This window comes from Panicum virgatum, chromosome 7K (assembly GCF_016808335.1).
Source record: "Panicum virgatum strain AP13 chromosome 7K, P.virgatum_v5, whole genome shotgun sequence".
In the NCBI taxonomy this organism is placed as follows: domain Eukaryota; kingdom Viridiplantae; phylum Streptophyta; class Magnoliopsida; order Poales; family Poaceae; genus Panicum; species Panicum virgatum.
Genome location: NC_053142.1, coordinates 24,411,820 through 24,439,455, shown reverse-complemented (window position 1 = coordinate 24,439,455; position 27,636 = coordinate 24,411,820). Strand labels below are relative to the sequence as shown.

General features: G+C 45.9%; 1 pseudogene; it reads right to left on the bottom strand.

Moving 5' to 3' along the window:
- Positions 1 to 432: 432 nt before the first annotated feature.
- On the bottom strand, positions 433 to 4,141 carry LOC120640035 (annotated as a pseudogene).
- Between the last annotated feature and the right edge of the window lie 23,495 nt (positions 4,142 to 27,636).

Here is a 27,636-nt window from a genome sequence, read left to right as displayed (position 1 = left end):
CATATCTCTAGAAATGGCTAGGGGCGTGAGGGCTTGACCCGCCCCTAGCAGTAGACTTTCAGAATTGGATAACGCCGCGATCTGGCTCTACAAATTGAATAAAAAACAAAAAAATCGCTGGCAGCACGGCGTGAGGGCGTGAGTTGTGCTCGCGATGCACGCCGCATCGTGTGCTGCGCTGCCATCGCCGTGCTGCCTCACTCGTCGTCATCGCTCCACGCAGCCGAGGCCCCATGATGCGCCGCGTCGCCACGGCCCCCGGACAACCACTACTAATCCTAGGGGTTCGAATTGGTGACCCTTAGATGTATCTCCAACCTTCTTTAGTTTAAAATTTTGTACTAATTTAGATCTGATTTTAAAGAATTAGTATAAAATTTTAAACTAAAAGAGTTGAAAGTATACCTAAGAATCACTAATTAATACCTCTAACTAATCCCCGCGTTGCCGCGGCGCCGAGACGCTGCGCCAGTCGCTGCTGCTCCCCCGCGCCGCGCTGCTCCGCGCAGCCGCGGCCCCCTGCGCCTCCATGATATCCTCGATCACCTCCTTGTTGAACTGGTCCAGCGTGACCTTAATGGACGGCTCAGTGTTGGCCACCACTACCAGCCTCAGTGCCATATCGTAAAAGTGTAAAACCCATCAGTACACCATACTGGATGACTTTAGGTAAGCAATCAGGCACACATATACGAGGCCACAAATTGACAAGCGTGTGGCAAATTAGGAACACATAGGTAGAATGTAGGGGAATTCCCCAATTTGTCACCGGATCCCAGCACCCACATCAAAAGTATTATTGCAATTCCATATTTCCCCCCAACCAAAGCTAAATATCCAGCAAAAAGGAAGTACGAAATCTTTGCAATGAGGGGGAAGGATTATCTATATTATAAAAGTTGAAATAATTAGAACTTTTTCCCACCAAAATTAAGTCCACCATATCACTCATGGAGGTCCCACTTGTCAGATCCAGAGCTTTGACAAAGGGAGTGGTGACCCATTTTTGATAGAAGAAAAATGACTACACCAAAAAAATGCTAATACTTTTTGCATCAGCAATTTCCTATACCCACCTCTTGTACTCGTGTATTACTTTCCTTTCACACACACTTTATTTTTTTTTGCACATGTATTCACCTATAATTCACGTTATTATTTATTTTGGAAGAATAATAATTGATATCATTGTTTTATAGAACAAAAAGAAAGATGTATATTATTTTTGAAAGAAAAATAAATAATATCGTTTTTAGTGGAAGGAAAATTAAATACTTAAACGTGGCATGTACATCTTCACTAGTTATAGAAAAGAAAAAAATAAATGTATGCAAGATAGCAACTTGAAGGGAAATAATCAGGCACGAGAGGTTGATAGGGGGTATATATTAACGGGACATGTCTCAATCACAAGCACAGATGCAGTTCAGCTCAATTATTCAAGGAACATATACAGAATGAAGCTTCAACTGTCATCTTCATGGACGCTGACGACGGCGGCTGGGTAGCACATCATGCTCTTCCTGGGTCATCGCCGTCGGTCGGCCGCCGGCGAGGAGGCGGTCTCAGTAGTTGCGGCGGCGGTTGGCGGGCTCCTTCTGTGCGTTGAAGTACATGGCGGCGACCGGGAGCCCCAGGTCGTGGCGGTCGGCGAAGGCGCGGGTGGTGAAGCCCACGCGCGCCGCCTCCGCCCCCGGCGCTAGCGCCGGCGGCGCCGTCATGCGGGCCTTCTGCTGGAACACCACCATCACGTAGCGGTGGATGCCCACCGGCGGCCGCGGGCCCATGTACGGCACCACCGCCTCACCTGCACATCCATCGATCGATCCACAATGCGCGTCAGCAAGACCGAACACGCGGAAGGGATAACCTGGCCGGCGACACGTGTGCACCGGTGGGGCGACCGAACATGTAAACATGGATCTTTACGAAAAGTTGCAATCAGTCAGGACAACAACACGCACTCGATCTTTCGATATGAATTCAGGATAATAATAATAAAAGTGAGGATACCACGTCCACGGCACACAAGAGAGAATCTAAAACTAACAAAATTTTGTTCCAAGCAACACTGATGACATGAATTTCAGGCAACCTAGAACAGGACATGTGGAAACAAAAACTAATACATGAACAAGACTAGCTCCGTTTGGATCTAGTGTTAATAGGTGTGCTAAACTTTAGCACTAGCTCATTCAAACGGAAGTGCTAAATGGATGCGCTAAATTTTAGTCAAGACCCAAAAACTTTAACATATGTATGGGTGCTAATATGTGCTAAAGTTTAGCAGTTAACTTTTGCTCCTCCCCAAACAGAGGACCTAACTCAAACAGTCACCGAAGACATGCATGAAGCACATAGCAGAACTTGAGTGAGTGATGACCTGACGAGATGCAGCTGTTTTGGCAGCCTAACCAAGAGGATCAGCAGCTACCGGCCAAAGTTAGAGGAGCCAAAGGTGAGGTGGACACGGTGGACTAGTATGCATGCGTGCTTACACCAACTGGTGGCCCGTTGTGCAAGCTGGTACGACGGCGAGGCCGCTGGGCATGACGGGGTGCGCCGCTGCGGTCGACACGCGTCGTGGGCACCATCGCGCGCAGCGGGGAGGAGCGCCCGGCCGGCTAACGTGTGCCGCCGGGGGGCCCCGCCGCCGCCTCGCCCTGCGCCTCCGCGCCTGGACAGGTTTCGACCGCCGGCTGGCGCCTACTGCCGACTTGCAGCTATGAGCGATGGATCGACGCAAAAATGGATGTTCCTAGCTGTACACTACCCCGGCCACCTCCAGCTCCTCTGTACCCCTACCCCCTACTGCCTTATGCTACTTCGAGTTAAAGATAATTATGGAAGCAACTGCTTAGTAGTTAGTACACAACTAGTCATGTTGGTGCGCTATTGGCGTCTATAAAAAAATATTGACCTAAAATAATAATGGGAAAATATTATCTTCTATTATGTTCAAGACAATATTGTATCGAAGAGGTACATATAGCTTTTTGTAGGAGTTCACTAATTTTTTTATGCTAATAGGTATAGTTGATGGATTAGCTTACAATGATTATTTGTTTTGGTAGAGAAAAAAGATAAAATTAGCGATGAATGAATAATTTAATTATATTTTTCGAGCTTATGAAGTGAAAGCAAAGTTCAAAAAGTAGTAGAGCTACCGCATGCGACTGTAGTATACAAAGTCTAACAATTATATTTATATATAGGGAGTAATTAAATATATTTTGTATTTTCAAATAAAGATAAAGGGACCCACGGTGGGTCCCACAAAACAATGTGTGCGGGTCCCAACAGAATAATATGTGGGTCCCACTTAAATAGTACGTGTGTCCCATCTAAAGAGTACGTGGGTCCCACATGGGTCCCGCATGAACAGTACATGGGTCCCATGTGGTGCCACGTCTCACGGGGTAGCTCCAAATCTTGGAGCTTTAGTATATGTAGTAACTAGTGAAGCATGCAAACAGTAGGTAGTGTGTTGTTTACCTTGAGAAGGGTCTGTTCCATCTGGTATGTTGACCACCAGTCTTTGTCCCAGGAGGGCCACCACAAAAGAAACAGGAAAATTAGTATAAGAGGAAAAGTAATATCAGGTAAATAAAGAGCATGCACAGTAGAAATTGACAGGAAATCCGGCACATGCTGACAAGGATGCAGGGGAATCACCATCTGGCATGTAAAAAGTAGTCAAGAATTTACCAGTGGAGCCACTCCCTCATGCTCGGCTCGCTGGGGCTCGGAGCATCCGGGTCAGTCATAACCTGATCACGGATAAAAACAGCGCGCACGTGGCGGTTAATACCATTGCGTAATTGTTCGGTAACCCATCTAATTAACAAGAGCACGCATGAGGACTGAAAAGTATCGCGATGAAATCAGCACTGTACTGACCAGGGTGAAGAGGTCGTCGCCCCTGCCGGCGATCTGGGCGGCAGGCGGGTCGGCGGCGATGGACGGCTTGATCTCGCAGCCGTTGGTGAGGTCCTTGGTGCCGAAGCGCACCGACATGGCCACCGTCGGCACGAACAGGTCCACCACATCACCGATCACCCTCCCTACCACCAGCGGGTCCACATGGGCAGCCATGGTTGGAGGTAGTAGAGAACTCACTAGCTAACTCAATCTGATCGAGGGCTACTGGGTGGGGGGGGGTATGAGAATGGAGAAGGTGAGCCAGGGGTCAAGGAGTATTTATAGGCTGGGGGTGGAGGGGTGGTGGTGGAAGGATGACATGGACATGTTTGGTTGATGACATTGAGAAAGATAAGCATGCATGATGATTATGGTGCTGTTGATGGTCTGTCACTTGTACCAAGCACGCCAGGGTGGTAGCTAGTGGAGATTGTGTAAGGGCATCCCGCTGGTTATCTTGCAAGGCGCCATGGGGATCCATGGCGCGACACGTTCTTGTGGGCGGTTTTTGGTGTTCGGCACCTGGGATTTCTTCTTCCATTCTCGACTGCTTGGTCTTTTACTCTTTTTGGTTGTTGAATTTTAGAGGTATATGTGTTTCTGCTAAAAAAGTGAGTTAAAATGGAAGCAAAAGCAACTTCAATCGCAAACAGGGGGCACGCATAGAGAAATCGAAACCAAAGGCGGGTTTGCTTTTGTCCACTATATTGGTAAGCATAACGGAAGCCGTGGTTGCTTTTGTCGCCTATATATGTTCGATAAGAAAAGAAAACAGTGGTGAAATTTGTTAGTTGTGAAACAATTATATACTTTTATCTTCATTCAAATTAGCAAAGTTAGTTATCCAATAATATATACCTAGAGTGTTTCGCTAACTATTAGCTAGTTGCATTCACATCTTTATAATATGAATCTAGCCTTACAGTCACGAACTCATTGTTTTAACAAGACAAAATTAGGAATAGCAATGTAAATAGTCTATAATATAAAGGTTCATTATGCAAGATTAAAAAATGTTTAGATGATTTGTTAATTTGTGTCAACGATATGATCATTGCTCATCACATAGTTTAAAACATTCAACAAAAACCACAATCAGTCACTATTACCAATTTTCAAGATCCCAGTGAGGAATAGATAGTGGAGGAACAACATGGAACACCAAACAACACAAAAATGCAGAAATAATTGACAAAAGGAAACAGTTCCATGCCATTTGTGGTTTGTGGGCAGTAAGTAGTATTTATGGGTTTTCCTCAGCTCATTATAGAAAAATATCAACACTATTTTTCTCATCACCTTGCAAGGTTGATATCCACCGCAAGACACGTACCATTGGTGACCTTTTGCGCTTTGCACTATGATTTCTTCTTCGACACTCAACAACTTGGATTTTTCGATTGTTAAAGTTTAGAGACGTCTATGTCTCTACCAAAACAAGTGAGATGGAAATGGAGCCAGAAGTAACCTCAAGCCGTAAACAAACAGGGGATGCACATAGAGAAATCGAAACCAAATGCCTTGCTTTGCCAACTTTACAAGTAAATATAACAGAAGCGATTGTTTCTTCTATTGATTAGGAAGCGATTGTTTCTTCTATTGATTATGCTTGGAAGAAAAGGAAACATATTGGTAAAATTTGTAGAGTGATGAGAAATTACATCTTTCTATCTTATTCAAATTAGAAAAAGTAATTAATCCATTAATACCTAGAGTGTTTTACTAACTATCAAGATGCCATCTTTAACTACATATATCTACAGTATAAACCCAAAAACCTTGTATGTACAAAACAATTAGTTTTATGCAATACAATTTTTGGAATAGAAATTTTTTTTATTTGTATCAATGATATGATCTTTGATCATCATGTAGTTTGAAACATTAAAAGAACAACACTATCAGAAACCCAATTCAAAAATTTTAAGATGCAAAATGAGGAATAGAGATAATGGAAGAACAAATTTGAATACAAAAGAACATGAATATAGAAAAATGAATGATAAAAAAATGTTGGGGGCCACTAGAAAACAATATATAATATTTCTTTGTTTTCATATTTTTATTTATAGCATAATATCAACAATATTTTTCTAATTTTCTTGAAAGGCTGACATCCATTGCACTATTAGTACGTGTATGCAAGCGTTCGTGCTTGGCACCTAGCAGTTCTTCTTACACGCTCAACTGATTAGATTTTCTGGTTGTTTCATGTTTAGACATGTCCATGTCTCTGCTAAAGCGAGATGAAATGAAACCAGAAGCAACTTCAAACTATAAATAATGATCACACATAGACAAATTGAAGCTAAATGGGTCGCTTTGACACTGTAACAAGTGAACATTACAGAAGTGATGGTTGGTTCTATCGATTATGCTTTGAAAGAAAAGAAAACAGACTAGTGAAGTTTGTAAAGTGATAGGAAATTACATCCTTGTATCTTATTTAATTCAGAAAAGTTATTAGTCCATTAATATCTAGAGAGTTTCACTAACTATCTAGATTAAATCTTAACTACAGACATCCAGCCTTGTAGCCACAAAACTATTGGTCTTATTCAATAAAATTTTTGAACAGAAAAGTACATTACTAGTCTAGCGAAACAGAAAAAAGATGGCAAAGTCGCCGATGAGAAAGTAAATTGAAAGTAGTGAAATTTGTTTGTTTGGATGTGTATCAATCTTTACAATAGCCGGGGGGCTCATATTTATACCTGTTGTCAGTCGAAACCCACCGGCGAGCAGCGACGGGCAACACGAAGAGCCGGGAGGTTGCTGGGGCGCTGGCAGGCACTGCTCCCTCGTCGACGGCCCGCAAATTCCGTCACGCGCCCGGAGGTTTTGTGGAAAACCGGGCGTGCCACCTGACCTATACCCGATCAGGAGGGTGTAGACGTGCTCCGAACAGTTTCCTGCATACAAAGACACGTGTAAACGTAAGTCTGAGCCGTGGTCGGCTCCCCGGAACGACTCTTGCATCGGCTTTAAAGAGCCAATCGAGTCTCGGTGTCAGATTGGATCTGTAACCATCCAGATGTCGACGAATAAGGCGAATGATTGTAAAGCTGATTCAATTAAATCTAGCTAATCTAATCCACGATGGTAAAAGCTTCTCTGCTAGATCGGAACATCCTACACGTGACTAGGCCTAATAAACGCAACAGATAACTAGACCATAACCCAAAACAGAGGCCTAAGAACTAGCAAGAGCCGATTCCCAGAACAATCCCTATCAAGGTCAAGATAAAGCATCTACTGCGCCACCGGATCGTCCAATCCGTTTGCAAGGCCTAACCTAGCAGATATTACGCCAACTCCTAAGATAAGAGCAAACCATAACAGATCAGATCTACTAAACATAAAAGAAGTAGGGTGTTGCCTCTGTGCGACTAATTCTATGCGACAAGAACTAGCATAAGATTGAAACGTGACAGCACAGAAACAACGTGATATTCGTAGATGATAAGTAATGAAGCGTAATTGATCTACCAAAAGCCATGCTACGAACATCAGGATAACTAGTATTACTCGCCATCAAAAACGCTTCAGTACGAGTAATACCAAGGTAAGAGCAAGAACTACGCTGTCCTGGTCGCAGGAAGCGATCAGGGCAGCATGGCACTTACTTGGATGAAACCCTAGGATTAGGGGTGGCGATGCGCCGAGAGTTGTTATTGTTGTGAGGCGTGATGACGCTCTCTTTCATGAATAACAAAGGATACATATTTATAGTCCGGAGACTTGGGAAACAATCTAAACTAATCTTGTCCCGATTGGACTCTATCTCTAACCTTAAACTAAATCTAAGGATACACGGCCAATGTGGCCCATATGCTCACGCAGGAGCCGATTTATAAGCCTTCCTCAATCTTCTGCTTTAAGCCCATCTTGCTTTCGGCCCATAAATTAACCCTGTTAATTTATGGCGATAACACATGCCCCCCTGGTTTTGGCAATGATAGTTCCAAAACCAATCCATGGCTTCATCTTCCCGTTAATGCTCATTAACCATACTACAACTACCAAAGAAGACGCAACGTCTCTGCAACTGGCTCCTCGTAGAATGTGAAACTGCCGATCCATCTTCTACCTTTTCACTATTTAATCTCACTCCGAATCGGCTCTTCTTCATAACCAAAACTCCTTCCCAAAGCCAGTAGCACAGAAATCATCCCAATCCTCCAACAGCCATGGCCATCTCTTCTTCCTCCGACTCCAACTCTTTCGGAGACTCTTCCTCTTCTTCCTCTTCTTCCTCTTCTTCCTCTTCCCCCTCTTCTTCCCCCCTTCCTGCTTCTTCCGTCGACTCCATCCCGGAGAGTCGGGAGCCGACGCCAGAGTGGGACCCAATCGCAGCGTATGAAACGCTGGCTCCTCTGCACTAGGATGCAGAGGAGTTTGACTTCGGGGTCGCCTCCGAGGAGGACGAGCCCGAAATTGAAGGAGAAGACCTCCGGCTCCTGTTCCAAGAGGAGTCAGAGAAGGACGAGGAAGAAGACCCCCCGTCGGACGGAGTCGACTCTTCCTCGGAAGAGGAGATTGACTCCCCCTCCGATGACGACGAGCCGATGGGCGGAAAGCCTTTCCGGTTCCTCGGGTCCTCCAAGGAGGACAGCGAGGAGGAGATCAGCGGCGACGACGACGGCTGGAGCGACTCCGGGTCTGAAGGCGGCAGCAGTGCCTTTAGCAGCGACGACGACGACGGCAGCGACGACGACAGCAGCGGAGATATGCCGGCCCGAAGCCCCAAACGTCGTAGGTACTAGGTACCTACGAACAGTAGTAGTGGTATCGTAGGAGTAGGATCAAAAGCCGAAGGATTGATTCCTTTGTAAAATCGGCTTTCCTTGTAATGAACTTTCCTTTTAATGAAATCGAGTTTCCCCAATTTTGTGTCTTTGTTAACCTTCCAAAAAGCCGATGGCAACGCATCAGGCTTCCATAAATATCCAAGAGCCGACGAAATTCAAACTAGAAGCGACCCGCAGAAGAATAATACTTCCAGTCTGAACCGAACTCGACGAACCCTGAAATTCGAGTGCAATTCAAAAACCAAGCTCTACAAATCCGAGCAAGAACTCTTCAAGCAACCAGAATTCGAATCAAAGCACACAGCAAGCAAACCCTAAGTCGACAGATCTGTACCATGGCAGATTCTGCAACTCAAACAACAAGCTCTGCAACTGATGATACGATAATCTGCGGTCTGAAGGTAATATTCGGCCTAAACCTCTAATTTTCTTCAGCTTTCCAAGTTTCTGAAACTGAAACTATGAAACATAACATCATACGCATATTTCTGAACTTCAGGTGTCAGACATCCTTTTGCCGCATCCGTCTAATCCAAAATCTTTCTGCCTTGGCCCACAAACCCATGAAAACCCCATAGATTTGATCTCTTGTGAAGCAAATAGGATTCCTTTTGTGAGTCAAAACATCGACTTGAACCTCTAGGCCGACTGCTTAAGAGCCTGGCCTAACCCACCTGAAAGCTGGATTACATGGTACAACAGAGTAGCGAAAGCTCACATGCCCTTATGGAAGGATTTGAACATAGCCGACGCACTTAGTTTATCACTATCACCTCTTGACAAAGATGAAAATCTTCTGAAAACCATCAGCTATTTCTGGTCCGATGCTCTGAATTGTTTCCTCTTTGGTCATGGACCCATGACTCCTACTCTGCTAGATGTTACCATGATCACTGGACTTAGACATTAGCTCTCCTAATCCTACTGCTCACAAAATGGCAGAAGTCCCCTTTAAACTTTCTTCCAAGGTTAACTGCACAAACTGGGGTACTTACATGAGTCAGCACATGAAAACAAAAGGTCCAGTGACTGAGAAGGAACACACAGCCTTCTTAAATTTTTGGCTAGAGCACTTCATCTTCTGTGGTCCTTCTTTAGCTCCAACTAAGAACTATCTCCCCTTGGCCTATCACCTGGCCCATGGTAATCACACCGGCCTAGGAAAACTTTTTCTTGGAGAAACATACAGATATCTCCATTTGATGACATCTAACTTGCTCAACCATAAGAAACTGAGAACCGGAGGCCCTTGGTGGTTTATTCAGTTGTGGGCACAACTGTACTTCCAGCACCATATTCCCAACTTCCAAGGCCTAACCAAGAACTCCTTTCCCGATGAGAACGGCAAACCAATTAGATGTACTAGTTATGGCCAAGCTTTATTCAGTCTCCCTGGCAGTAAATTGAATTCAGCAGATGCAGCAAACTGGTTTAGAGTCTTTTACAAAGGACTAGATAATCCTCTATATTTCCCATTTACTGAATCTGAATCTTTCGAAAACCCAACTGCCTTCAGATTAGATAACTTTACCGATGACGACAGCACTCGGCATCTATAATCTCTGATGATTCGACCTGGCTTCCTCCCCGTTGGCATCAGCACCTCCAATAGAATTATCAAGCCAGGTTATGAATCTTACCAACCAACCATAGCAGCTCGACAATTCGGTCTAGGACAGATCCCTCCCCACTTCCATATTCACCACTTGGTGGAGAGTAGAGCCGATCTGCCTGACGGTCTTACCAGTTCAAGATGCTACAGCATGTTTGATGACCTCCACATTCCAATACCAGCTGATCTGTCCTTCACATCCTCATCAACCGGCTTCAGCACTTGGTGGGGAATGTGGAAAACATATGTATTCAGGAAAGCTCTAGGTCCTCTACTGCAGCAAATCGATCCTAAATATGTAATCCTCGAGGAAGAGGTACTGAATTTATGCACTTCATTTCTCCTGAGTCCTCTATTCCTTTCTCTTGGCTGAACCTGCTCATCCTGTCAGCAGCAACAAGATGGTCCAGAACCCATGACCAGCACTGGGGAGCCATTTCACTTCCTTCCAACTGCTCCTAATGTACTCTTCTGCAAAGGATCACCACCAATGAAGAAAGTGATAATGACTGTTCAGCCAGACTTACTCCAGTCGGCTTCCAAGCGAAGACAAACTTCTGCAAACATTGCCCCCCGAGTCTTGACCAAGAAAAGGAAGATGATCACAACGCGTGTCATCAAAAAACCAGTACCATCCCCTCCAAGTCCATCAGAGTCCAACACCAACCAGGTAACCCATCATTCAAGAACTTATATCATACACATGTACCTTGGTTGATTATAATTCTATTTCCAGGATGCAGCTGAAGAAACCTCCAACGTAGAAAGCCTGAATCAACATGAGATAGCTGCAACTCCTGATGCACTGATGGATACAAACAAAGAACAAGCTGATACAGTCGATGCACTTGACGCTAATACCAGCTCTGATAGGACGATTGCTCCCGAACCGACCAACACTTCTTCTTCAGAACAGGTGACATTATAAAACCAATTCTGAACCAGCCGATAGCTTCACAAATGCATCTTGTTCTAACTCCAGAGATGTCCATAGAGCTTTGACATTTCAGGTTTGCTTTCCTTCGACCCAGCATCAATGGGTCTGATTGTCCCTGGAGCAGAAACATCATCTCTGCAGCAATCGGCTAACTTGACACATCAGCTTCGACTCATCAAGGATCTCCTGTCTGCTCCAATCACCGCTCTGGTTGACGATTCCAGCAAAATAAAGAGCATCTTCGAGCAAATAGAATCCCAACTTCCGGAGCCATTGCAAATCAAGCTCTGGTCAGCCAGCAACCTCCCATTCTTTCGGATAGAAGTCAGTAAAGCACAACAAAGGATGGAAGCACGTTGCTCTCAAGCTTCTCTGAAAGCTGACATTACCCAAAAGTGCAAGGCCCTCAACCAGAAGAAAGCAATTCTAGATATCAAAGTTGACGTGTCTGCCAACATGAACCGACTCGACCTCCTGAAGAAAGAACTGACGGAACTTGAAGAAAAGGTCCGCACCACCAAAGAACTCATCTAGGCCGAGGAAACCTCCATCGCAAACTCCAAGCAAGAAACCCAGGAAATATCCAAGCAGATACAAACAGAGTTTGCAGAGATCAGCACCTTGAGTCGGCAGATAGTTACAGGCGATGACAAGGATGACGAAGCGATTGTAGCACGAGCAGACACCGTCCGTACTGAAGCCATCCATGCCATAGAGGAATTCCTGAACCAGTAGATAGGCTCAAGAGAGAATTAGTACTGCCTGTTAACTTGAAACTCATAACTGTTCTTTAAAAACACATGAAGTCGATGGTCACACATCGGCTGTTTACTTTTCATATATTTCACTAGCCAACTCAAAGTGTTGGCCTGTCATGATTTTTCTCTTTTTTTTACTGGCCAACTCAACGTGTTGGCCTTTCATGACTCTTTTTTTTTACTGGCCAACTCAACGTGTTGGCCTGTCGTGATATAGCCAGATGGATGTCATCAGCTTTCATTACTCGCCTTCCCACATGCTCGGGAAATACCTCTTGAGATGCTGACCATTGACAGCAATAGGAAACTTGACACCGTCCAATTCCTCGAGCATGTATGCGTTCCCAGGCAAAACCTGATCAACCTTGTATGGCCCATGCCAAGTTGGAGACCATTTACCAAACTTTTTGTCTTTAGTTCCCAATGGCAATACCGCCTCCCAAACCAAATCTCCAACTCGGAAATCCTTAGGCTTGACCTTCTTGTTGTATGCACGGGCAACTTTAGCTTTGTTCTCTTTGATTTTTTCCAGCGACCAAAGCCTTAGCTCTGTCAGGTTCTCCACATTATCGTCCATCAAGGCTGCATACTGTTTGGCAGATAGATCATTCTGAAACTCAACACGCCTTGATCCAGCCGTGATTTCCCATGGTAGCACAGCGTCCTGGCCGTAGACTAGATGGTACGGCGACGTCTTAGTGGACCCATGACACGAAATACGATATGCCCACAAAGCTTCTGATAACACCTCATGCCAGCGCCTAGGATATTCATCGATCTTTCTATTTATGAGCTTGATAAGGCTCTGGTTGGATGCTTCAGCCTGTCCATTGGCTTGGGCATAATACGGAGATGATCTGATCAGCTTAATCCCCATGTCATCGGCAAACTTTCTAAACTCCTCTGATATAAAGACCGATCCTCCATCGGTTGTAATGGTCTGAGGGATCCCAAATCTGTGGATGATGTGTTCTTTGACAAAGCTGATCACATCTCTCGATGCTACTGATCTCATGGGCACTGCCTCTACCCACTTTGTGAAATAATCTGTAGCAGCTAAGACCCATTGGTGACCCTTGCTAGACGACGGGTTGATCTGTCCAATCATGTCCATGCCCCAACCTCTGAATGGCCAGGGTTTGATGATAGGATTCATCACTGATGCTGGCACTATCTGAATTTTGCCAAACCTCAGACATGGTTGACACCCCTTGTAATATTTGAAACAATCTTCAAGCATAGTGGGCCAATAATAACCCGATCGCCTAATCAGCCATTTCATCTTATGAGCCAATTGGTGCGTACCGCAGGCTCCCTCATGAACCTCATGCAAGAGCCGATTTGACTCTGAAGGCCCCAGACACTTGAGCAATAGTCCTTCCAAGGTCCTGTAGAACATGTCATCCCCTATCAAAACGTACTTCATGGCCTTGAGTCTTATCCTTCTGGGTGCCCCCCGAGCCGAATCCTTCAAGTAATTGAAGATATCGGCTCTCCAGTCTCCGGGCTCAAGAAACTGAACCTCCACGTCGACTCCATCGGCTGCTTCCCTGTACCCGGAAGCCATCTGTGCCAAATCATTGGCTTCACTGTTCAGAGTCCTGCGTATCCAGTGGAAATTGATGTACCTAAATTGTGACATCAACTTACGGCATTGCACCCATATTGGGAAAAGAGCCTCGCTCTCACATCTATATTCCTCAGTGAGCTGAGAAATCACCAACTTTGAATCCCCAAAAATTTCCACCGCTTCTGCTCCAGCTTCAAGGAGTAGTTCCATCCCTTTGTGAACGGCTTCATATTCCACCAAATTATTGGTGCACAGGGCAGTCATTCTGATGGAAAAGGAATATGTCGCCCCACGAGGCGAGACCAACAGAATTCCCACACCGCACCCATCATCACAAGCCGATCCATCAAAGAACATAGCCCAAGCACGAATAAATACCGCAGCAATATCAGTGCTGATCCTGTCCGCAACAAGATCCGCCAGTGCCTGTCCCTTGACTGCTTTTGTAGGCTGATATCGGATATCGAATTCTGACAATGCAAACATCCATTTTCCAAGTCGGCCTTTCAGGACAGGAGCCGACAGCATGTGCTTTATGACATCCGATTTGCATATAACAATTGTTTCCGCCGAGAGCAAAATATGACGAAGCTTTGTACATGTAAAGTATAAGCAAAGGCAAAGCTTCTCAATTTCAGGGTACCTGGTCTCGGCGTCTAACATGCGTCTGCTGATATAGAAAACCAACCTCTCCTGGCCGTCATGCTTCTGGACTAGCACCGAAGCAATGGAAGTGTCACCCACGGATAGGTACACATAAAATGGCCTATCATACTGAGGAGGAACCAACACTGGAGGCTTTGACAAATATTCTTTGATTTCATCAAGAGCTTGCTGTTGTTCTGCCCCCCAGCGAAACTCATCATCGGACTTGATTTTCACCAAACCCATGAACGGCTCGATACGCCCAGATAGATTGGAGATAAACCGTCTGACAAAGTTAATTTTACCAATGAGTTTCTGCAATTCTTTCTTCGTAGTAGGTGGTTTCATCATCTTCACAGCTTCTTGACTCTTTAGGCCGATCTCGATTCCCCGGTCATGCACCAGGAATCCCAGAAATTGACCGGCCGATACACCGAAGGCACACTTCTTTGGGTTCATTTTGAGCCCAAACCTTCGAGTTCGTTCCAAAACTTGGCGCAGGTCTTCTAGATGCCCCCCAGCCGATTTGGATTTGACCACAACATTGTCAATGTAGATTTCTACCAATCTGCCGATGAGATCATGAAAAATGTAATTCATGGCACGTTGGTACGTTGCACCGGCATTCTTCAGTCCAAAAGTCATAACCAAGTACTCGAATAAGCCAACTGCGCCTGGCACTCTAAACGCGGTCTTGTTCACGTCTTCTGGGGCCATGAAGATCTGGTTGTAACCGGCATTACCGTCCATGAAACTCATCATTTTGTGGCCAGCAGCGGCATTGATCAATGTCTCTGCAACAGGCATCGGGTATTCATCCTTCGGAGTTGCTCTGTTGAGATCTCTAAAATCGACGCAGACACGCCATCGGCCATCCTTCTTTTGCACCGGCACTACACTGGAGATCCATTCTACATACCGGCACGGCCTGATGAACCCAGCATCCAACATCTTCTCAATTTCTTTCTTGACTTCCTCTAGGACTTCGGCCTTCATCTGATGTGCTGGTTGCTGAAACGGCCGAAATCCCTTCTTGAGCGGGAGCCGATGCTCGACGATGCTTCTATCCTAGACCGGGCATTTCAATGTAGTCCCATGCAAAACAATCCCGATACTCTTTCAGTAATGCAATCATCTCCTCACGCAAGACCGGATCCAACTTCTTGCTGATAAATGTCGGCCGTGGCTTATCCCCAGGATCGATGTCAATCTCTTCCAAATCATCAGCTGATGTGAACCCGTATCCGAGTTTGCCGTCATCTGAAAAACCAGCTGCGAATGCAGGCGAGTCTTCATTGTCTGCAAGATCAGTGGCAAACACGGGGAGATGACAAGAAAAATTATTTGGCCAACCGTGTGGGCTGGCCGCTTCTACACTTCCATTATAATTCGAAATCAAATAGTCGATGAGTGGCCAACTGCCAGAGCAGGCCATCGTGTGTACATGATGTAACAATTCCGAACCCAAACAGGATTTTCCTATTTTTTGGGGCCGGTCGCCGGGACCGACCTCTCTATCAGCATGCCAGGATGCACCTACTCTGTGAGGCTAGTGGATAAGACCAGCCTCAGTCTGTTTTTTGTCGCTTCGATCCGATCACAGTCTTCCAGGGCAATCCCTGAGATCGGCTCTTGTCCTTCTGCATCCCACGCGTTCATGTCTGCGAGGGAAACTTCGCTGGAATCATCTGCAGGGACTACTTCCACTTCATCGCCATCCCATTGAACGAGGTACTGATGCATTGTGGAAGGGATACAGCAGTTGGCGTGGATCCAATCCCTCCCAAGCAATACCGTATATGTACTCTTGCTGTTGACGATGAAGAACGAAGTCAGGATTGTCTTGTAGCCAACTGTCAGCTCCACGTTAAGAACCCCCATTGCTTCTGATGGTTGTCCGTTGAAGTCATTGAGCATCACGTTGGTCTTGATCAGATCAGTAGAAGAATGACCCAATCAGCGCAGCACAGAGTACGGCATCAAGTTGACTGCAGCGCCAGTGTCGACCAACATTCTGTTCACATTCTTGCCGTTGATGAGGCCCTTGAAGATACAATCCCTTCAGGTGCTTGTAGCTTTTCTCCTTGGGCTTCTCGAAGATGATTGGCCGCGGGCCGAGATCCAGCTGCGCGATAGCCAATTCTTCCGGTTGTGGTGCCCGAAACTCCGATGGGAGCACGAACACCATATTCACGTCAGCCGATGGCCTCTCATCGGCTTTTGCCTGCTTGGGGCTGCCACTCCTTCCTTGGAGAGCGCCTCTCCTCCCTTCGTGGTCGCCTGATTTGCTCCGCGAGATCCGGACGCGCCTTCCCTAGCACGTCGAGGTACTTGGCTTCTGCCTCTTCCAGGTTGCACAAACGCTGCACTCTGCGTTTCTGCGAGCAATTCAGCCCGTCAGGACACCACCGTGGGCGATGGCACCTGTCTTCTCCTTCTGGCTCGGAATCACCCCTGAATGGTCGCGTCACATGATTGCCTTGACGTGTTCTGGGTCCCAAGCGCCGGAACACCGATGTATCATCCTGGTGGCACCCTCGAGTCCTGCACTCCAAGCAATCATCTATAGTAGGCAATCGGCTCATGCCGGAGTTCCAGCAATACCTGAAGAACGGGCAATGCCAATGGTCGCGTATAGCCTAGCGCCTTCCCAACGTCCTTCCCGTGCGGTGCTCGTACTCGTCTTCTTCCGATTCGCGTCAGCGGCGCAGGTTGTACTGGTACTGATATTTTTCTAGGAGCCGATTAGAAGCTGGGAGCTGGTTGCGGATATGACGTACTTGCTCTTCAGTCACATGTTACTGCTCCAACTCGTGTTCATCTTGCGGCCGTTTGCCAGAAATGGCCTCTCTCCTCTGCTTGTTATGGCGGCTGCACAGGTCCCACCATGTTGATCTGGAATGCTAGATCCTGGCCTTCGGATCCGAAGTCTGACAGCTCCACAACGTTAACCGGTGGGAAGGGCTTCGTGTCAACCTTCATGGTGTGTTGAGCCAGGATCAATCGGCCTTGTTCGATAGCCGATTGGATCTGTCGACGCAGCTCCTTGCATTCACCCGTGGCATGAGTGAACGAGTGATGCCATTTGCAGTACAGCCTCCCCTGCAGCTCTTGTGGCGTCGGTAGCTTGTGGTTCTCTGGGAGCTTCAGCTGTTTTTCCTTGAGGAGCAAATCAAAGATCTGCTCTGCCTTGGTCACGTCGAAGTCGAAGCCCTTCACAATTCCCTGCTGTTTGACCCACTTGCACAAGACAGGGTTTGCCCCCCAGGTCCACTCTGCCACGGCTACTTCTTGCTCCTCGCCAGAGTCGTCAGATTCATCCGCCTGGGCCATGTTTACATGGCGCTTGAACTTGTCCTAGTACAGCTCAGGATGGTAATGTTCGTACGCTGTAAGCTTCTGCACCAGGTGAGCCAGAGATGTGAACTCCAACTGGAAAGCCGCATCCTTGATCGGCTTAGCGAGTCCCAGGATAGCCAGATCGACTGCCTCCTTTTCTGTGATGCGTGACGAGTAGCATCGGTTGTTGACTTCTCTGAAGCGCTGTATGTACTCCGACACGGTCTCTCCTCGCTTTTGCCTGACCTGGGCGAGGTCGGCAATTCCAGCTTCAGCAGCCTCCGAGTGGTACTGGGTGTGGAATTGATCTTCAAGCTGCCTCCAAGTCCGGATCGAATCCGGAGCCAGTGATGCATACCATCCAAAAGCTGGGACCTGTCAGGGATTGGCCAAAGAACCGGACCCTCAATGGATCTGATACTGAGATCATCCCAAGCTGCGTTAAGTATCGGCTCACATGCTCGATGGAGCTGGCTCCTTCTGACTCGTTGAACTTGGTGAACTCAGGAAACCGATACTTGGGTGGCAGTGGGATCAAGTCATAATCACTTGGATACGGCTTGGAATAGCCGATCGCTTTCCTCTTGGGCAGGATGCCGAACTGGTCTCTCAGTATTGCACTGACTTGCTCCACACTGAGAACTCCTGGGGCCGATGGCTTAGCATTCGGCCCTAGTAGCGTACTTTGCCAGCCACGCTTGTTTCTCTGCGTCTGCTCCAGAAGCTCCTGGGTTCACCATCTGCACCGAGCGTGCTGGACTGACGCTGTCTGGGATGTAGGCGCACGTGTAGCCGTGCGGGATCTCCTTGGGTGGCTCGGTGAGGAATTGGCCTTCTCCAGGATCACCGCCGATCTTGTGGACGACGTAGATCGGCGAATTTTGTGGTCTTGGGGCCGCAAACGTGAATGGCAACACTGGTCTGGAATGCAGCGTAGCTTCCTCTGTGTGACTCCCCAGGGTTGGCCCTGATGGGGAGTACTAGTTCTTGATTATCTCCTGGATGATGCGGTGTGCCATGCGCTCAAGCTCGTTCATCAGGCTCTGAGAGTGCCGATGAAGTGCATGGGCCACCATGTAGTTCATCTCCTGACGCAGGGCCCTGGTGCGCTCCTCTGATGGTACAGACAGGTCCACATTGTCGAGAGTGCCTTCAGGCGAGAACCCCTTCCACCTGATGCCATGGTTGCGGGTCCTCTCGAAAGAGCCGATGAGATCGGCTTCCAGCAGAGCTTTGATCTCATCATATTTCTTCTTGTGTTCAGGAGATAGCTCTTCATACGTGACGGGCTTTGGAGTAGGTTCTTGATCTTGAGCTCCGGTCATTGTTGCAGTGGACGTTGTTGCCGAGAAGAGCGGTCCCACCGGGCGTGCCAGAATGTGTTGTCAGTCGAAACCCACCGGCGAGCAGCGACGGGCAACACGAAGAGCCGAGAGGTTGCTGGGGCGCTGGCAGGCACTGCTCCCTCGTCGACGGCCCGCAAATTCCGTCACGCGCCCGGAAGTTTTGTGGAAAACCGGGCGTGCCACCTGACCTATACCCGATCAGGAGGGTGTATACGTGCTCCGAACAGTTTCCTGCATACAAAGACACGTGTAAATGTAAGTCCGAGCCGTGGTCGGCTCCCCGGGACGACTCTTGCATCGGCTTTAAAGAGCCGATCGAGTCCCGGTGTCAGATTGGATCTGTAACCATCCAGATGTCAACGAATAAGGCGAATGATTGTAAAGCTGCTTCAATTAAATCTAGCTAATCTAATCCACGATGGTAAAAGCTTCTCTGCTAGATCGGAACATCCTACACGTGACTAGGCCTAATAAACGCAACAGATAACTAGACCATAACCCAAAACAGAGGCCTAAGAACTAGCAAGAGCCGATTCCCGGAACAATCCCTATCAAGGTCAAGATAAAGCATCTACTGCGCCACCGGATCGTCCAATCCGTTTGCAAGGCCTAACATAGCAGATATTACGCCAACTCCTAAGATAGGAGCAAACCATAACAGATCAGATCTACTAAACATAAAAGAAGCAGGGTGTTGCCTCTGTGCGACTAATTCTATGCGACAAGAACTAGCATAAGATTGAAACGTGACAGCACAGAAACAACATGATATTCGTAGATGATAAGCAATGAAGCGTAATAGATCTACCAAAAGCCATGCTACGAACATCAAGATAACTAGTATTACTCGCCATCAAAAACGCTTCAGTACGAGTAATACCAAGGTAAGAGCAAGAACTACGCTGTCCTGATCGCAGGAAGCGATCAGGGCAGCATGGCACTTACTTGGATGAAACCCTAGGTTTAGGGGTGGCAATGCGCCAAGAGTTGTTGTTGTTGTGAGGCGTGATGACGCTCTCTTTCATGAATAACAAAGGATACACATTTATAGTCCGGAGACTTCGGAAACAATCTAAACTAATCTTGTCCCGATTGGACTCTATCTCTAATGTGGCCAATATGCTCACGCAGGAGCCGATTTACAAGCCTTCCTCAATCTTCTGCTTTAAGCCCATCTTGCTTTCGGCCCATAAATTAACCCTGTTAATTTATGGCAATAACAATACCCCACGCTAACACAATCCTAGCGGATCACGGCAAAACACGATTCTATTCTTTAAAAATAAATCTGACTCTAAAAATAAGACAACTCTTGCCAAACCGAAGACAAAATATCTGGTCAATCTCCCCTTCTCCGGTCAACAAGATTTTCTGTGGTGATACACGACCACCCCTCCAAATCCATCGATCGTACAGCGCAGAACCTTTTCTCCTTTGCAATACTCTTCCTTGACATGTGTCAAAATCTAGTGTCAACACATGCCCCCCAATTTTGGAGTAAAAATATCATTTTTACATTGAAATTAATCCTTTGTCATGATTACACTGTCGAACGGTCCTCTCATTATTGCCATCTCGCTTCCCATGCGGGTGGCGAACGAAAATCTCTTCTTTATCCTTAACCTTTCACCTTCTCGTCCGCACAACGGTAATCTACCGATTCACCTTGCATTTTTTTACCCATACGCTCCTCAATTAAATCCAAGGGCAAAACTGTACCGGCGCACCGCAACCGATCCATCTTCCTCACTTTGGGCTATAAATTACCCTATCGGCACTGTTGTCTCTTCATCGGCCAGAGCCTTCTTTTCCTTCTTCCTCCTTTAATTTTTGTTTCGCAATCATACCGAACGAACCAATACATCTCCATAATCCAAAATCGAATAGAAAATCCGAATCAAACATGAATCATGCGTTTGGATTGTATTTTTGATCCAAGGGCGATATATGTCATATTGGCCATGAAAGTACCTGAACACGCTACGTTACGATCAAGCCCCTTCTTATTTTTGCACTAAAGGCGATACTTTCTCTGTATCGGCTATGTTTGAAACCAACCGATTTCTTAGTACAATCGGTTATGCATCTACCCTCACGCTTGGGTAATACCTCTTCATATACTTGCCATTAAGTGCACTGAAAAACTCTTCTCCTTCTAACATCTCCAGAATGTACGCATTTCCAGGAACACATTTGCTGATCTTGTATGGCCCTTCCCACGTCGGGGACCACTTGCCGAACTTGGGATCTGTTGTTCCTATCGGCAAGACCAGTTTCCACACTAGATCCCCTTGGTCAAAAGATTTGGCTTTGACTTTCTTATTATACCATCGGCCCACTCTGACTTAATTGGCTTTAATATTTATGAGAGCGTTCAGCCGATGTCCAGCCAAATCTTCCAACTCATCTTTCATTAACGCGGCATAATCCCCAGCCGTCAACTGATCCTGAAATGTAACTCGTCTGGAACCAAGCCGAGTCACCCAAAGAAGCACAGCATCATGCCCATAGACTAGCTGATATGGAGACACTTTAGTAGCCCCATGGCAAGACATTCTGTAAGTCCACAAAGCTTCATTAAGAGTTGTATGCTACTTCTTTGGTTATTCTTCGATCTTTCTCTTAATTAACTTAATGATCCCTTTGTTGGAAGCTTCTGCCTGACCATTGGCTTGGACATAATATGGAGAAGAATTTAATAATTTAATTCCCAAACTCGCAGCAAACTCTCCAAACTCTTCTGAAATAAAGATACTGCCTTGACCGGTTGTAAAAGTTTGTAGGGTACCAAAGCGATAAACAATATGTTCCTTTACAAACTCAATCATCTCTTTGGATGTCACAGTCTTCAGAGGGATTGCTTCGACCCATTTGGTGAAATAATCTGTTGCCACTAGTATGAATTTGTGATTCTTACTAGATGGTGGATAAATTTGTCCAATTAAATCAATTCCCCATCCTCTGAACGGCCACGGCTTAATAATGGGATTCATAGCCGATGCCGGTGCTCTCTGTACATTACCAAATTTCTGACACCCTTGACAACCTTTATAATAAGTGAAGCAATTTTCTAACATGGTTGGCCAAAAGTATCCATTTCTCCTAATCATCCACTTCATCTTATACGCCGATTGATGTGAACCACAGACACCTTCATGTATCTCTCCCATCAAGACCTTAGCTTCTCCTTTGTCAAGGCATCTAAGTAAAACTCCATCAATCGTTCGGTAATACAACTCCCCCTCAAGCAACACATATTTAGCCGCTTGAAATCTGATTCTTCGGCTCACTTTTTTGGAGGGATCTTCCAAATAATCTACAATCTCTTTCCTCCAATCATCAGCAGGTAATTCCAAAGCCATCACACCCTCCATCGACCGATAACCAGAAGCATGCTGTGCCAGCCGATTGGCATCACCATTATAAAGCTTGGGTACATGTTCTATGGTCACCTTTTTAAATTCTTTCAGCAATTAGCAACATTCTTCGTGATAAACTCGCAGAATATCATCCTTGCATTCATATATGCCAATCAACTGATTGACCACCAACATGGAATCTCCAAATATTTCTACTGCATCGGCTCAATTTCTTGCAACTGCTGAATTCCCTTAAGCAAAGCCTGGTACTTAGTCTGATTGTTGGTAGCAGTAGCTTCTATTGGAAAAGACAACTCAAATGTTGCCCCCCGAGGCGACACCAAGACAATGCCTATACCAGATCCAACTCCACATGATGAACCATCAAAGAACAATGTCCATAGAACTAGATCAACAACTCTCACTTCTGGCCCACAATGTTGAACAACAAAATCGGCCATGACTTGTCCTTTAACTGCTTTAGCCGATTCGTATCTCAAATCAAACTCTGACAAGGCCAGAATCCATTTTCCAGTTCTCCCATTCAAAATCGGCAACGAGAGCATATATTTAATAATGTCATCTTTGCTCACCACAACACACTCAGCCGATAACAGATAATGCCTAAGCTTGGTACAAGAAAAATATAAGCAAAGACACAACCTTTCAACAGGAGAATACCTGGTTTCAGCATCCAAGAGTCTTCTACTGACGAAATATATCACACGTTCTTTTCCTTCGAACTCTTGAATAAGGGCCAATCCGATAGCATGCTCATCAGCCGATAAATATAATTTAAACGGCTTGTGCTTTTATGCCGGAACCAACACAGGAGGCGATGTTAGATATTGCTTAATTTCATCCAACGCCTTTTGCTGTGCTTCTCCCCTCACAAATTTTTGATCGGCCTTCAACTTCAAAAAAGGACTAAATGGCTGTATTTTACCAGATAGATTAGCAATAAATCTCCGAATAAAATTAATCTTGATGATTAATGATTGAAGTTCAACTTTTATTTCTAGAGCCACTACATTGTTATTGGCTCTAATAGTCTTCTGACTAATTTCAATTCCTCTTTCATGAACCATAAACCCAAAGAACTGACCAGCCGACAAACTAAATGCACTCTTGTTAGGATTCATCTTTAATCCATGTTTTCTAGTACATTCTAAAGCTTTGTGTAAATCGGCTAAATGTTCTTGATACCCCTTGGATTTCACCACAACATCATCAATGATCTCATGGTTTAGTTCATAGCCCTCTGGTATGTTGCTCCAGCATTCTTCAACCCAAAGATCATGACGATCCACTCGAATAAAACCGACATGCCCTGAACATCTAAATGCAGTTTTATGAACATCTTCTTATGCCATGAATATCTGATTATATCCGGCATTCCCATCCATGAAGCTGATCACCTTATGTCCTGCAGCAGCATCCACCAACATATCGGCAACTGGCATTAGGTAACCATCCATCGGCGTAGCTTTGTTGAGATCCCTAAAGTCAATGCAGACCCGCAACTTTCCATTCTTGTATACAGGAACCACATTAGATATCCATTCAGCATATCTGCATTGACTGATGAACTTTGCCTCTATTAACTTTGTGATCTCGGTCTTTATATCTGGTAGAATCTTAGGGTTGCACCGTCTTGAACCTTGTTGATGTGGCCAATATCCAGGTTTAATAGGTAACCGATGTTCAACAATAGACCGATCCAATCCCGGCTTCTCATAATATTCCCAAGCAAAACAATCTTTATACTCTTTCAACAGCTTTACCAATTCCTGTTTATACTCAGGATCTAACTTGGCACTAATAAACATCGGTCTTGGTCTATCTCCATCTCCAATATCAACTTCTTTTAAAGCGTTGGCCGATGTGAACCCATGCCCCAGCTTCCCTTCATCTTCTAGGAACTCATCCATTAAGAATAGTTTGGGAAACTGACTGCTTGGATCGGTAAAAGCATGGTAGCTATGTTAACAGGTGCAGCCGATGATCCTGATTGCTACCCATCATCGGCATTTGGCTTGACACACCAGACTTCTGACCTGACCCTTCTTCTAGGTGCTTTCTTTCTTTCTTCCTCCAGCGCTTCTATTTGACATAGCCTTTGAACTCGCCTCTTCTGCGATCTGGTCAAATCTGCTGGACACCACCGAGGCTGATCAATGTTGTCATTAACATGCTCTCTTTCTGGATCCCTGCGATGTGGGTATTCATCTGAAACCTGAGCATCAGCAGTCCGTTCAACCCGCTCATCGGCAGAAATCCTTCCACCTGCAGGATCACGCAGCATAGTCTTGCCCCCCAGCCGATCATGCACTGAAACCCTGCTCCCCAGCTGATCATGTACATAGATGCATCTATCATCAATTCTTTCTCTGATGATCGGTCCCCAAGGCCTCTGGTCAAAATGTGGCTTCTTGTGCGATCGGTCTTCACGGTAGAAACCATTGCACTCTGGACAGTTGTCCACTGTCGGCAGAGTCAAGCCTTCCTCCCAACAGTACACAAAGAAAGGACATCTCCAGTGCCCTTCATGTCGTCGTGCAGACTCTTCTGTGTACTGTCTCCTTTTTTTATCATGTTGAAACTTGTTTAGCAACATGTGAGACGTGACCTTCTTCTTTGGCGCCGCTGACTCCTCTTTCTTTTGCGGCCCCTTTTCCTTGGCTTCATTGGACGTTAACTGTGCTTTGGGATCAACAGCCCCAGATTCCTTGGCCGATTGCGACGTGAGCACCTTTGTCTGCAGTGCATTTCCCTTCTTTCCAACATCTACCATGTTAGCAGGAAACAGATGCCTATCAATCTTCATCGGCTTTTTGGGTGTCTCAAACTTGAGCCTACCTTGTTCTATAGTCAATTGTATCTGCTGACAAAACACCTTGCACTCATTTTTGTCATGAGATGTTGCATTGTGCTACTTGCAGTACTTGATATTCTTCAACTCTCGATCTATCGGGATTCTATGATACGGCTTCTGTTTAATATGCCCCTCTGACAGCAACAAGTCGAAGATCTTGTCAGCCATAGTAATACCAAACCCATATTTTTTGGGTTCTTTGTTACCAAATGGACATGAGATCGGCTTCTTATTATTCTGAACCCATTCAGCCGATCCCACCATCTGGTCATCATCTGAATCAGAGGTATCTGAACAGTCAACGAAATTGACTTTCTTCTGGAAGTTGCCCCTCTTCTGCTCATATGGTTTGATCTCTCCTATCATCCTATTAGCCATCTGACTGATACTGTAGAATTCTTGGGAGGCATACTTCTCCTTTATGTGCGGCAAAAGTCCTTGGAAGGCAACTTCTACAAGCTGCTGATCAGATAGAACCAGACTAAAGCACCGATTCTTAGCATCCCTGAACCTCTAAATGAATGCAGCGACCGATTCATCATTCCTTTGGCTCAAGTTGGTCAAATCGGTCAGCTTCATCTCCTCTATACCAAAATAGAAGAACTAGTGGAACTGTTTCTCTAGATCGACCCAGAATATAATGGAGTTGGCTGGCAATGTCGTGAACCATGTAAAGGTCGATCCAGAGAGAGACATAGAGAACAACCGCACTTTCAATGCATCATTCTGAGCTGCTTGTCCACACTGCTTGATGAATCTGTTGTTGTGTTCCACTGTGGAGACCTCCCCCTGTCCAGAAAACATGGTGAAATCTAGAAGCTTGTACTTGTGGGGCAATGGCAGTTGTTCATAAGCAGCTGGATATGACATTCTGTACATCAGATTCTGCTACTTTGGCTTCAAACCAAACTGATCTCTCATCGCCTCAGCAATCTTGGATGCTCAGTCAATCTGCTGACCATCAGTTAATTATGGCTGTAGTGCTGGTGGAGCTATCAGCAGAGTTGCCGATGTTGACGGTGCACTGGGTGTAGTCATCGGCTGAGCAGCCGATGCGGTCTGCGCGACTTGCTAGGTGGCTTGATTAGACTATGATTTGTAGAGCACCATCTCATTACCATGACTATTCTATGCTGATCTCTGACTAGGCTACTGCTGTGCCACAGGAGGTATGTTGGGCATGTTCACGTGACGCACAAAACCAATCGCAAGATCATGGAACACCCAGGTGACTCCATTGGCATGAGGAATTCTATTTGCCAGGACCTCTGTAGGAGACTTGGGTTGTATCATCATCGCCAGATTTTGTTGTTGAGGTGTCAGCCATAGGGCCGACATGTTGTTTGGATTTGTTGGCGAAGGCGCTGATGCCGGCGTAACCAACGGCTGTGGAGCCGATGCGGCATCTTGAGACTGGGTCGGTTGTGGAACCGACGCATTAACTTGCTGATTCATCGGCTGCGAAGCCGATGTACTTGGCTGCCCTGCCGATGATGGCATCATGTATTCTGGGGGCATACCAAATCCAGTAGTGGGATCCTAGCCAACAGGGAACCCTGGCATGAAGCTGTGGCGGAACCACCCAAACTAACTGGGCCCGGGTGCACTGATCTTCGTTGCTAGGCAACTCCGACCCAATTCGGCACGCACCGGTAGTTCCTCGAGTGAAGCCTCAATAAAAGCCACGCTATTCCAGGATCACACAGACAGCACTCACACGAAGGTGAGCCCAGAGATTACAACACAAATCATTTCATACATCTCAGAGTTTGCAGCGGAAAGTAAATTTATTACAAAACCATATTCAGAATAGTAAAGTACTACAGATTTCCAGACTACTCAAATTATTCAAGTGTCAATGTCTCAGTGGAAGTAATAAAAACATCTAACGAAAGGAAGTGACGTATCGATAAAGCCCATACGAAACACGTCACTCAGCTGGAGGGTGGTCAGCACCAGCTGAAGGGCCATCCCACTCAACAGACCAGCCCGGAGGCAAAGTACACGGCCAAGTATGACTCGCAATCATATCCTCAAAGTTAGTACATGAAAAACAGTGCCACAAGCAAGGCTGAGTATACTAGTACTCTGCAAGACTTACCCGTCTCCGAATATAACTTAGTCCGATAACTAGACATGCAAGGCTTTTTGGTTTGGAAGTTTGTTTTGCCAAAAATGCCACTAAGAGTTGATCCTTAATTTCAGATTTTACTTAGCCATATTCTAATTGGATTTAACAATTCTAAGTTTGCAACTATCTCTAATCAAACATGGTAGAGCAAACATTTAATCATATAGCAATATTATCATCATCATGTTCCACTTGTTACTCTGTGCGACCGAAAACGTTAAACAATCTCATGCCGTGAGAGGCGGACGATTCTGAATCGAATTTCAACCTGGCCAGGGGAACCTAGACCACACGCATAGCGATCGACTTCGCTCCCGCCCACGCTACTGTTC